Source organism: Palaemon carinicauda, chromosome 4 (genome assembly GCF_036898095.1).
Source record: "Palaemon carinicauda isolate YSFRI2023 chromosome 4, ASM3689809v2, whole genome shotgun sequence".
Taxonomy (NCBI): domain Eukaryota; kingdom Metazoa; phylum Arthropoda; class Malacostraca; order Decapoda; family Palaemonidae; genus Palaemon; species Palaemon carinicauda.
Genome location: NC_090728.1, coordinates 194,934,291 through 194,946,937, shown reverse-complemented (window position 1 = coordinate 194,946,937; position 12,647 = coordinate 194,934,291). Strand labels below are relative to the sequence as shown.

Sequence of the window (12,647 nt, the reverse complement as noted above, 5' to 3'; positions counted from 1 at the left end):
AACCAGGCTGCCGGCCGACGGTTGCGCTGTCAGACACTCCCTCTGGAGGGGAAGTCGCCTGTAAAAAACATAAGGAATGCATGTCCCTGGACCTTTCTGGAACTTTCCCCCTACTGGCAAGCAAAGCACGCTGTTCTGTGCTTGGGGGGGGGGGGAATGTGGCAATGCCGCCCTTACCACGCGTTGTCCGGCAACCTCGCGCGGGGGAGGGTATTGGCGATTGCGCTAGAGAGCGAGCTGGCGCTCGTGCGATGGGAAATACCCGGGGGTCGCGTGCGAGAGACTGTTGAAACGCTTGCGCGCGCACGCGGGCGACACTTCATAGGGTGCGCAGGAATCAGATTGTCGTGCAGGATCAGAATGAAGAGCCTGTGCGGACCAGAATGTTGGTACGCGTGCGGAAGAGATCGTCAGCGCTTGAGCGCGTAAGAAGATCGTCGGCACTTGTGCGCGCAAGAAGATCGTCGGCGCTTGCGCGCGTAAGAAGATCGTCGGCACTTGCGCGCGCAAGAAGATCGTCGGCACTTGCGCGCGCAAGAAGATCTTCGGCACTTGCGCGCGCAAGAAGATCGTCGGCGCTTGCGCGCGCGGGAAACCATCGGTGCCTGCGCGCGGACGATCGTCGTCGCTTACGCGCGTAGGAAGATCGTCAGCGCTTGCGCGTGAAAGAAGATCGTCGGCGCTTGCGCGCGTAAAAAGATCATCGGCGCTTACGCGTAAGAAGATCATCGGCGCTTGCGCGTAAGAAGATCATCAGCGCTTGCGCGCGAAAGAAGATCGTCGGCGCTTGCGCGTTCTTAGATCGTTGGCGCTTGCGCGCATAAGAAGATCGTCGGCGAGCACGCGTGCGCGCTAGGATGAAGGGTCAGCTGACAGGACGATTAGGAACTGGGATGTGTCCTTAACAAGGGCGGGCATCCCCCGATGAGGACCATAGGCAGGACTGCTTCAGAGACCAGAGCCGAAGTCCTTCGTTGCTGAACAAGGTTGAGCTGGTAGATCGGTAGGTCAGCTGGCAGGACGATCAACACTGGAAGTTCTGCTTGATACTCCGAGGAGGGGTCTCTATGAGAGACCTCTCCCGCGAACGGGAGAGGTGCCCCTCGTAGAAGAGACTTGGAGACACTCGCAGGCTGAAGCACTGGTGAGCGTCTGTGCGCTATCTCAGGAAACTCCAACGATGTGCGCTGATGCGCAGGTGAACGTTGGTGCGCAGTCCCTGGAACAGGATGTCTCTGGATGGCAGTCTCAGGAACAGCAGGCGAGTGCTTGCGCGCAAATGCGTGCGAGCGCGCAGAAGAACATTGGCGTTCAGGGGGGGCCTGGCGCTTAAGGGACTTACTCACAATGTGAGAAAGCCCCTTTTGCCCCGAAGGGACCGGTGCCCGTTGGATAACGGGGTGCGTGGGAGCCCACAGCGTCAGTAGCCAGGAACAGAGATGGCAGGTCAGCAGGTCTAGGAGATGGCGAACAAATCTGCGGAGAGGTACCGAACAGCAAGCTGGTCTAATCAGGAACACTCCTCTTAAGAGGAGTCTCTATGAGTGGCCTCTCTCGCGAACGAGAGAGGTGAACACTTCGTAAAAGAGACTTGAAGACACTGGTAATGGCGCCCCTTGGGGCCGTTGGATCAGCAAGCTGACCTATAAGGAGCAATCCTCTGAAGAGGAGTCCTTATGAGTGGCCTCCCTCGCAAACGAGAGAGGTCACAAGACTGATCCTGCAGCTGCTCAGCCCCTTGAGCATAGCTGCAGGTGCGACCGCTCAGCCCCAAGAGCATAGCCACCTGAAGTTTTCATGCGCCCGGCCTTGCAACCGCTCAGCTCCTTGAGCATGGTTACAAGTGCGGTCGCTCAGCACCAAGAGTATAACCGCCTGAGGACCAAGAAAACCCAGTCCAGGAATTATTAAGGTTTGAGAAGTTCCCCCTCTGCAGGGAGAAGATCTCACACCTAGGAAGGGAAACTCCCTCGGAAGGGAAGTTACCCTACCTCTGGAGGCGAACCTCCTTAGCATTCTAAGATGAACTGAAGAGCTGACAGTTGTCACGGGAGAACTTCTAAGAGAAGGGATAACGCCCATGACGATGTCCTAGAGGGACAGCAGCGACAGCAGACTCCCCAGGCACAAACAGGACAGCTCTGCTTCGTTGGCACACTTTAGTCAAACGAAGAAAAACTGCATAGTTAACTGGGAAAATAAAATTAAATAATTATTTAACAGAAATTCCTCAGGGAGGAACTCCGAAGAGTAACCCTGAGGGAATAGCAAAAAATAATAATTAAAAATTAAGTATGCGCCCTCCTCCCCCACTGACATTCACGGGAGAAGGGGGATGGCGGAGAAACTGTAACAGAAACAGAATTATAACAGAATTATAATTATGTAAATCATTTAAGAATGTTCACAAATAGTAAGAACCACTGACCCCCGAAGGGAAGTGTTCTCCACAGAAGCTGAAAAGTTAAAAAAACAAAAAAAAAAAACAATTAGATCTCAATAAAAATAATTGAGACAAATAAACGGAATAGCAACCCAACCCGCAACGGGAAAGAAGCTTCCGTAATAGTACGTAGTAATAGTAAGGGGTGAACGACCTAGAGTAGAGAGAGAGACCGTAGTCAATCTAAACTCCCACATTCCCTTCACTGAGAATCCAAGTTCCCCGTAGTAAAGGAGGAACAGCAAAGATAATAGATGAATGAAGAAAGTCCAGCGATGACGATCCCCTACGGCGGCCGAGTTAACGGAAAAGCCGAAGGAACGACCGAAGGACCAAGAGAGAGAGGCCGTACCCCATGACGTGAAACCGCGGTGGCCTAACACTACGCCGGTGTCGTTATCGTACACTACACACACAGCACAAACACTGAAAAGAAAACTTACTATATTTCTATACACAAATATATACATAAACATAAAGAATGTTTATATGACAAATTCGGAGATAATTTGTATTTTTCTTAACCATACAAACCTTAGCTATTTACATTGGGCTTACCTTTTAGCGTAGCTGAAATGGCGAGCCATTAGAATTTAACGAGGGTGTATTAGCCCCGCGCTAGTTAGCAGGGGGGTAGGGGAGTGGTAGCTAGCTACCCCTCCCCCCCTCACACACCGGTGAACTGCTTCACTTCACTTAGAGGTAGGACTTGTCTTGGGGGACAGGGCTGGCGGGCAAATATGTGTAAATAGCTAAGGTTTGTATGGTTAGGAAAAATACAAATTATCTCCGAATTTGTCATTTGTTCCGTAACCGAAATACAAACCACGCTATTTACATTGGGTGACTTACCCCTTAGGAAGGGTGGAAAGTCCCCAGCCATACTGGCTTTGGCTTTACCCGGGGACTCAGAATCCGAGTGAGTCGCACTCGAGAAAAGGAGTCCCTGCACCTCACAAGTTCCTTGCTCCGCAAGGAACCGTGTGGCCTACATAAGCTTGTGTGTGAAGGAAGAAGTGTGACCCGTCCTAGGCAGTTGACCTGGAGTTCCAGAAGGAACTCTGGGTTAGGACGTTCCCAATACCACCTCGTCAGGGTATGGGGGACGCGACAGTATTGACTCAATACTCGGAACACAAGGAAGCATGGTTTACCTGCAGAGGTTTGAGGTCAGCTATGCAGAGACCAGGATGCTGCTGCTGCTTCCCAGTAGAGGGGACGATGAAGAAAGAAGTAAGGGCCAGACATACTTCTTCCGTTCATGCAGACTAAAACCTGATAACAATGCCCTCAACCTTCTGCTACCTGTCCAAAAGGAGCCTGAGGTTAGACCAGCTGTTGTGTAGCCACCACAGAGCGATAGAAACGTATCGATACTCCTGTGGGTCACGTCCTGCGAAGGTCATTAGACGCTTCCAGACTCCAGCTTGTAGCACCTGCGTCACAAAGTAGTACTACTCGAAGGCGAGGGACGTTGCGATGTATCCGACATCGTGCTGTAGGGCGACGTGACGGGGGGAGGGTCGAGATGAATGTCCTTGAGTCCGAGCTGAAGAGGTATACTGGTGACTCTCCCGTGTCATTCTTGTGCTCCCAACCCGGCTGCACGTGAGGACAAACTGCAGCTGTTCCCAAAGATAACCCCTCGATTCCTTAACTGGCAAGAAGGAGAAGGTTTGGGTCATCTGATACAGAATGGAGACTCGAAATCTTGAAGGAGTTGGACCGAAGGGCCGGGACCCCAAGATTCTGAGTCTAGCAAACAACTCAGGAGCGGCGTAGTGTCTCCAGGCGTGAAGCCGAAGCGATGCCATGGCTCGCGAAAGATGTTGTAGTGTGGTTGTTTGAGTAGCCTGTGCCGTGGGAGAAGCTCTCCCAGGAGTTCCGTCAGGGGAAGCAGAGGGTCCGGAAACCGCTCCGCGTACAGTCACAGTGGAGCTCTCAGGGCCATCGAAAGGTTGACAGACAACCTGGTCTTGTTGAGACCCATTCTCAACAGACAACAATGGTGGGAAGACGCAGGCGCCGATGTTGTCAAACCATCACCGGAAAGCATCTTGCCAAAGAGTCTAGGGGGAAGAACAGCGGAAGCTTGAAGTTCAGGCTGTCGCGATCAGGTCCCCCAGGCCAGGACTTGCTGGTTACTAAAGGCCAAAGACCCCCAGGTACCCTCTATCTGCGAGGCTCTGCTCAGATAGTCAGAGAGAACATTCCTCAGCCTGGAATGAGCGAGCCGATAGTGGTATTGAGAGGACCTCGGATCATCTCAGTATCTCTACTGCAAGATGCGAAGGTATGTAAACGCGTCCCTTGCTGGTTGGAATACGCCAGTACCATGAAGTCGTCGCGCGCGGAGCGACTCGGCAGGAACTGTAGGATCTGTAGAGGGGCCAGACTATGGCCCCTAAGCCTGCCTGAATGATGGAGAGGTATTCTTCAGGTCCTGACCATAGGCCTGAACCGGAACATGCCCCCCCCCCTTTCTTTGACGAGTCCGAGAACAGCATCAAAATGTGGGGAAAGGACGAGAATATCCACTCCCATCAAGAGGTTCCATAGGTCAACACCCATTGCCGGTCTAAACTTTCCGTTGGTCCCATAGGGGCCAGAAAGTCCGGTTAATCGTTGCTTTGATACCACCGGAACTTGGGCCGCCTCACAGGGAACTTATCCTGAGGCGACCGTTCGGGACTTTAGACGGGTCAATGAGGAAAAGAGACCCAGGAAACGTTTCAAGGTAGGGCTGAAAGCTCTGCTTGACTGAGAACAGGTACTGCGTCTCTCCTAGCCTTTCCACAGTCAACTGAAGGGAAGGCTCGGAGAAGGAGGCAACAGCATCTGGCGTCCCCAGGCAGTCACCCATCCAAGTACTGACCAGACCCAACGTTGCTTAACTTTGCTGATCGGACGAGAAGCGGTGTTTCCAACGTGGTAAGGCCGTTGACTCAATATCATGGCTAGATCCTCCAGATGTTGAGGCAGAAGTAGAGAAGGCTCCTAGCAAATTACCATGATCCCTCACTCATGGTAAGGACCCGGAAGCTTGTCCCGGCGTTGAAGAAGGTCGAACCCGAGCCTACCGGAGTTGACCAGACCTCCAAAAGGCGAAGGAGTGGGAAGCCTGCTCCTGAGCGGCCATGAGGAAAGCAGGGAGAGTTCTCTGGGGAAAAACCTGCGATGCCGTGGTGGGATCGCCACACCGCATCTTAACCCTGGAACGGTACGGTGGGTCGTCCGCGACCCCGAGCGTCAAAAAAAAAAGATGTTTTTCTCACGTGACTCACCCCCGTGACTGAATTTGTGGGTGATCGACCTGCAGTAGGTGTCTCGCCTACACGCTCTAGTAGTGTCCAGATGTGCATTGCTGTAGCTGTACTCCTTCCCCGATTTCTGAGACGCGTCGGGGTCGAGCGCGACCGAGTTTACCCTTCTAAGGTAATTTGCATAATTATCAAAGTTATTACGTATTATGAAATTGTCGTAGAATGGTGCAACTTGTATAGGTTATCAGTTGTGGAAAGTCTTGGTGGATTGTTTGGCTACCATGTGCATGATTTTTTTTTTAGTTAAAATGTCGTTCATCACCACGAGGACCATTTTACCGCGAGTGCCCCTTTTTCATTTTTTTTCATTTTTTTGCCAAGTCATTTTTCCGTAAGATATTGCCAAATAGTGTCGTAAAACTTTTGCTTTTTTAGTGTTGGAAAGTGTGTCTAGATGATCTGGCTACCCATGCGTGACTTTGTTTTTGTCAGATACGACGTAGTTATTGGTATATTGGGTATTTAACTGCGGTTGCCAATTTCTGTTTTTTTTCAATATTTGTAAAAATTTACTACGTAGTAAGGAATTGCCGTATATTATTGATTTTTTTTTCATGTTTATGTGTTAGAAAGTGTGCCTTGATGGTTGGGCTAACACGTGCATGTCTTTTTTTTTTTATCTGAGATGCCGTATATTAGAATGTTGGGCATTTTACCGCGAGTGCCCCTTTTTCATTTTTTTTCATTTTTTTGCCAAGTCATTTTTCCGTAAGATATTGCCAAATAGTGTCGTAAAACTTTTACTTTTTTAGTGTTGGAAAGTGTGTCTAGATGATCTGGCTACCCATGCGTGACTTTGTTTTTGTCAGATACGACGTAGTTATTGGTATATTGGGTATTTAACTGTGGTTGCCAATTTGTTTTTTTTTTCAATATTTGTAAAAATTTACTACGTAGTAAGGAATTGCCGTATATTATTGATTTTTTTTTTCATGCTTATGTGTTAGAAAGTGTGCCTTGATGGTTGGGCTAACACGTGCATGTCTTTTTTTTTTATCTGAGATGCCGTATATTAGAATGTTGGCCATTTTTCCGCGAGTGCCCCTTTTTATTTGTTTTGCATTTTTTTGCTTAGTCATGTTACCGTAAGGAATTGGCAAGAAGTGTCGCAAAACTTATATTTTTATAGTGTTGGAAAGTGTTTCTAGATGATCTGGCTACCCATGCCTATCTTTTTTTTAGCCAGATATGGCGTATATATAGGTATGTGTTCGATTTTCCTGTGATTGCCATTTTTTCGTTTTTTCCCATTTCTTTCAAAATTACTACGTACTAAGGAACTATCACAGAGTAATGATTCATTTATATGTTTATTTGTCGGAAAATGTGCCTTGATGGTTTGCCTAGCACGTGGCTGAATTTTTTTTTTCTGAAATGCCGTATATTAGAATGGCCATTTTTCCGCGAGTGCCCCTTTTTATTTGTTTTGCATTTTTTTGCTTAGTCATGTTACCGTAAGGAATTGGCAAGTAGTGTCGCAAAACTTATAATTTTATAGTGTTGGAAAGTGTTTCTAGATGATCTGGCTACCCATGCCTATCTTTTTTTTTAGCCAGATATGGCGTATATATAGGTATGTGTTCGATTTTCCTGTGATTGCCATTTTTTCGTTTTTTCCCATTTCTTTCAAAATTACTACGTACTAAGGAACTATCACAGAGTAATGATTCATTTAGATGTTTATTTGTCGGAAAATGTTCCTTGATGGTTTGCCTAGCACGTGGCTGAATTTTTTGTTTTCTGAAATGCCGTATATTAGAATGTTAGCCATTTTTCCGCGAGTGCCCCTTTTTAATTGTTTTGCATTTTTTGCTTAGTCATGTTACCGTAAGGAATTGGCAAGTAGTGTCGCAAAACTTATATTTTTATAGTGTTGGAAAGTGTTTCTAGATGATCTGGCTACCCATGCATATCTTTTTTTTAGCCAGATATGGCGTATATATAGGTATGTGTTCGATTTTCCGGTGATTGCCATTTTTTCGTTTTTTCCCATTTCTTTCAAAATTACTACGTACTAGGGAACTATCACAGAGTAATGATTCATTTAGATGTTTATTTGTCGGAAAATGTGCCTTGATGGTTTGCCTAGTACGTGGCTGAAATTTTTTGTTTTCTGAAATGCCGTATATTAGAATGTTGGCCATTTTTCCGCGTGCCCCTTTTTATTTGTTTTGCATTTTTTTGCTTAGTCATGTTACTGTAAGGAATTGGCAAGTAGTGTCGCAAAACTTGTATTTTTTTAGTGTTGGAAAGTGTTTCTAGATGATCTGGCTACCCATGCCTATCTTTATTTTTAGCCAGATATGGCGTATATATAGGTATGTGTTCGATTTTCCTGCGATTGCCACTTTTTCGTTTTTTCCCATTTCTTTCAAAATTACTACGTACTAAGGAACTATCACAGAGTAATGATTCCTCTAGATGTTTATTTGTCGGAAAATTTTGTTTACTTATTTTTTGATTGATTATCATCAAATTTTTTTAGCTAAAATATTATATTGTTTTACATTTTTTTTTTTTTTTCGATTTTATTTCCCTTCAAAAAAAATTTTTTGGGTCAGAATTTTAATTTTATAGTCGTAAAATAATCGACAATTATCCAGCAACCCCCCATACAATTTTTATGCATATCCAAGAATAATTAGATTAGTAAATAACACCTTGAAATTGACATACCCTTCCTACATTTCAAGTGGCAGATTAGGGAGTCTGAGTCAGTGTGGTTGGCGGCCATTTTGTGGACATATCCGAAGCGTAAGTTGCCCTATCTATATATATTTGTGATATTTTGGTATATTTTTACCTGCATAAATATCATATTATATATTAAATATATGTATTTTTTTTACAAAATTTCTAAGTACTCAAAAAATTACCTTTAGATATGGCCCCTGATATAAATATAATTTACAAAATAATGAAGATTTTTTTACATATTTCTATTTTAGGATAACATATGTTTATTCCCTAAAAAAATTAGCCACTTCCTATTTCATTTGGGTACCCAAAAAAATTCATGAAATTTGGACAAATTTTTTTGGCCAAAAAAAGTTACCCTTTTTTTCTCATTTCAGATCTTCACCTCCATGGGTCTGACTTCATCCAAAATACATCAAGATGTGTCCTAAACATTCAAGAATCAATTCCTAAAAGGATTTGTGTATATATGTATAAACTTTTTTTTATGAATTTTTATGTAAGGTCTTTTTTTTTCTACTTAATTTTTTAAAATATTTATAATAAATAGTTTTTCTGCAGATGAGTAGTATTTATCTTTACAGTTGTTTTAAGCATTCATTGAAGTTTTTTTTGGCAAAAGAAAAAAGGAGGTTACTGCAAAAACTGATTTTTCAAGAATTTTTTTTGGCGTCGGGGTCGTGCGCGTCCGAGTATACCCTTAAAGGGGTGTCCGAGGAGCGTACCTATCCAGGGTTAAGCAGGAACACCTGTAGTCTAGGCTGAATTCCAAGAGTTTCTTGGAAGATGGATGGAATGGAAATTGGAAGTACCCGTCCTTCCGATCCAGGGCCTAAGGAGTCCTGCCGCCTCGTTACCAGTCTGATCGATTCTGCTGTTCCACGCTGGACGAAGTTTGTTCGACAAACTTGATTACAGCCGAGAGGTCGACGACAGAATTCCCGTCTCAGATGCTTTCCTACGAGAAAGGATCGACTGAAGAAGCCGGGGGGTGAAGCCGTCGACGACCCTATGGAGGACCGTCTCCTAAGGCCTGGATCATTCTGCCCAAACGGGCAAAAACTCTTGCCGACCAAATGGCATAGAGGTTCAGTGAAACTGAATTCGCTGACAGAGACGGAGAGATGATAAGAGCGAGGCGCGATATCCTTGGCTAATCACGGAGATCATGCAGGAATCAGCATCGGGAAGCTGTTATCCGGATGAGTAACCTTAGGCATCCTCCCAGCGTGAGACCTGCAACGGGGGGTTGCCAATCCTAGAGTCTGTGAACTCTGCCGCTCCCTCTAGGATTATGCCCCCCCCCGGGAGAGCCTCCCGTGCTACCTGTCCCTGACAGGAGGGGACTGCTATAGGACACCTTGCCTTAGCTGCCGTAGCCGGTCCGCTAACTTAGGCCGACGAGGCTGAAAGAAGAGGCGCTGGAGGCCTGCAGGGTCTGGAAGAAAGCGCCTCGGAGGAGTGAAAACAGAAGTCGACTTCCTCCGCATAACCGCTGTCCATGTCTCTGTCCTTGGGCACAAACAAGCTCTTCCCAAGGATGGAAGAGTGTCTGAGCTTGTCGACATCCACGGATAAGACACCCGAGAGGAAGCCCTCGGTCGCTGCGTCTAGATGGTCTAACATCGAGCTTGCCCGCAAGTTCGAAACTTGGTGATGAAACGCCAAGGTGCTTGAGCCCGAGAGGAGGAAAGTACCCATGATCTTCCTGGAGCTTCCTTGTACAAAACCTCGGATCGCAACCGAGGAGGGAAAGGACCTGTTAAGCCCCTTCCACGAGATGGAGAAGAGGAAGGGCTAAACCAGTCACCCCTTACCCGACGGAGAAATCTCGAACGGAAAGCTCCCTGGCAAGACCCTTCCAGGGAATGACGAGGAAGGGCTAACCCAGGTTCTGGAAAGAAGAATGTTGCTCAGACCTCCCTGAAGATTCTTCCTGCTCTTGCATGTACCATGCTCTGCGTTTACGGGGTGAAGACTGTGTTCTGGAAATACGCTCCAGAAGACTCGCCAGGCTGGCCCTGTTGCGAAACCCCAACGGGAATCGCGGTCGCAATTGCCCTGGAGCTCGCGCGATAGTAAATCAATGGTTTGCGCGTGGCCGAACGTGGAAGCGCCCGTGCGGGGACACGCAGGAGAGCAGACGAAAGTGCGCAAGGGAGCGCATCAAGAGGGCGAGCGTGGTAGGAAGGGCGAGAGCTGGTGGTCGGAATCCTTAAGTTCACAGGCGAGCGATGACCCGTAGGCGAGCAATGGATACTGCAGGAATCGAGCCGGCGTTCGCGCGACGGAACACCGTTGGTTCGCGCGCGGGCGAACATTGGAGTTCGCGCGACGGAACACCGTTGGTTCGCGCGCGGGCGAACATTGGAGCGCATGTGCGCGGGCGCGCGGGCAGGTGGGCGTGCGGTCGGGCGGGCAGGTGGGCGTGCGGTCGCGCGGGCAGGTGGGCGTGCGGTCGCGCCGGCAGGTGGGCGCGCGGGCAGGTGGGCGTGCGGTCGCGCGGGCAGGTGGGCGTGCGGTCGCGCGGGCAGGTGGGCGTGCGGTCGCGCGGGCAGGTGGGCGTGCGGTCGCGCGGGTGAGCGTAGGCGGTCGGGAGACCGATGGCGCGTAGGCGGGCGATGGCGCGTTGGCGAGCGATGGCGCGTCGGCAAGCGATGGCGCGTCGGCAAGCGATGGCGCGTTCGGCAAGCGACGGCGCATTGGCGAGTGGTGGTGCGTTAACAAAACGCTAGCGCGCAGGCGAAGAATCGCGCGGGCGCGTAGGCGATCGCTGACGCGTAAGAGACTAGGGATGGTTAGCGCGCACCGCACTAAACAGAAGGCGCGCAGGTGCATCAGGAAGGTGAGCGCTGAAGCGAGCTGTCAATCTGGCGATCCTGGACGGTCAGGAAAAACCGTTGGCGCCCATGGTGCGTGGCAGGAAAGGGCGCGCAGATGTGCGCTGGCGATTGAAGAAAGCTGGCACACAGAAGGACAGAAGAAAAGATGAGCGCTGGCGAGCAGGAGGAAGATCTACGGCAAGACTCAGCTACCGGAGATCGTGGTCTACAGTAGGCGAGCGCTAGATCGCTACTGATGGTGTCCAGGGGGCCTGACACACGTGGCAGATCGATGGCGATCGTTGATGCGCAGGAGATCGCTGACGAGCAGGCAAACGTTGACGCGTCTGTGGTCGCTGGCGAGCTGGTGATCGATGGTGAGCAAAAGGCAACGCGTGGAATCCTGTGCGTAGAAGAAGAGTCCTTGTCCAAGACCTGAACCGAAGTTCTAGATTGCGCGGGCGAACGTGGGCACACAGGGCGCATACAGGAACTGGAAGCGCAACAGGAACAGCGGCGACGATCATCAGGAGAGCGCTGACGAACAGGAGAGCGCTGACGAACAGGAGAGCGCTAGCGATCAGGAAAACGCTGATGAGCAGGAGAGCGCCTGTGCGCTAACACTTGATCAGGAGAGCGCCTGTGCGCTAACACTTGATCAGGAGAGCGCCTGTGCGCTAACACTTAATCAGGAGAGCGCCTGTGCGCTAACACTGAGCTGGAGAGAACACTGCAAAAGGGCGCGCGGGGGAACCCTGACACGCAAGGGAAGCACCCCTGTGGAAGGCAACCCTTTGCTCCGAAGGGACCGTTGTCCGTCGGAAGACCAATATCCGTCGGAAGACCGTTGTCCGTCGGAAGACCGTTGTCCGTCGGAAGACGAGGTCAGACTGCTGTCCATCTGCACCAGGGGCGGAAGGTCAAGAAGAAGGAGCTCTGCAGGCTGCATACGGAGATTCAAAAAGGCGCCTCCTAGCACCCTTATAGGGAGATGGGAGGCCCTTACGACATAGCGGACGGTGAGCCTTACGGCGAAGGCGGCCAACAGCAACAACAGCAGAAGAGTCCTCCGAAGAGGAGTCTCTATGAGTGTACTCTCTCCCAAACGAAAGAGAAACACTTCGTAGAAGAGACGGGTCAGCCAGTGGCCTAAAAAGAGCAATCCTCCAAAGAGGGGCTCCTGCAGTTGCCCAGCCCCTTGAGCGTAACTGCAGGTGCAACCGCTCAGCACCAAGAGCATAGTCGCACGAAAAAAAAGGCAAGAGAAGAACCCCCCAAAGGGGAAAACTCAAGCCTGGACAGGAAAACTTCCCTCGGAAGGAAAGTTACCCACCCAAGGAGGCGAGCCTCCCGAGTGTTCTA

The 12,647-nt window shown here is 49.2% G+C and overlaps 1 pseudogene; it reads right to left on the bottom strand.

Annotated features, from left to right (window-relative positions):
• Positions 1-5,269: 5,269 nt before the first annotated feature.
• Positions 5,270-5,388, bottom strand: LOC137640321 (5S ribosomal RNA; annotated as a pseudogene).
• Positions 5,389-12,647: the final 7,259 nt, after the last annotated feature.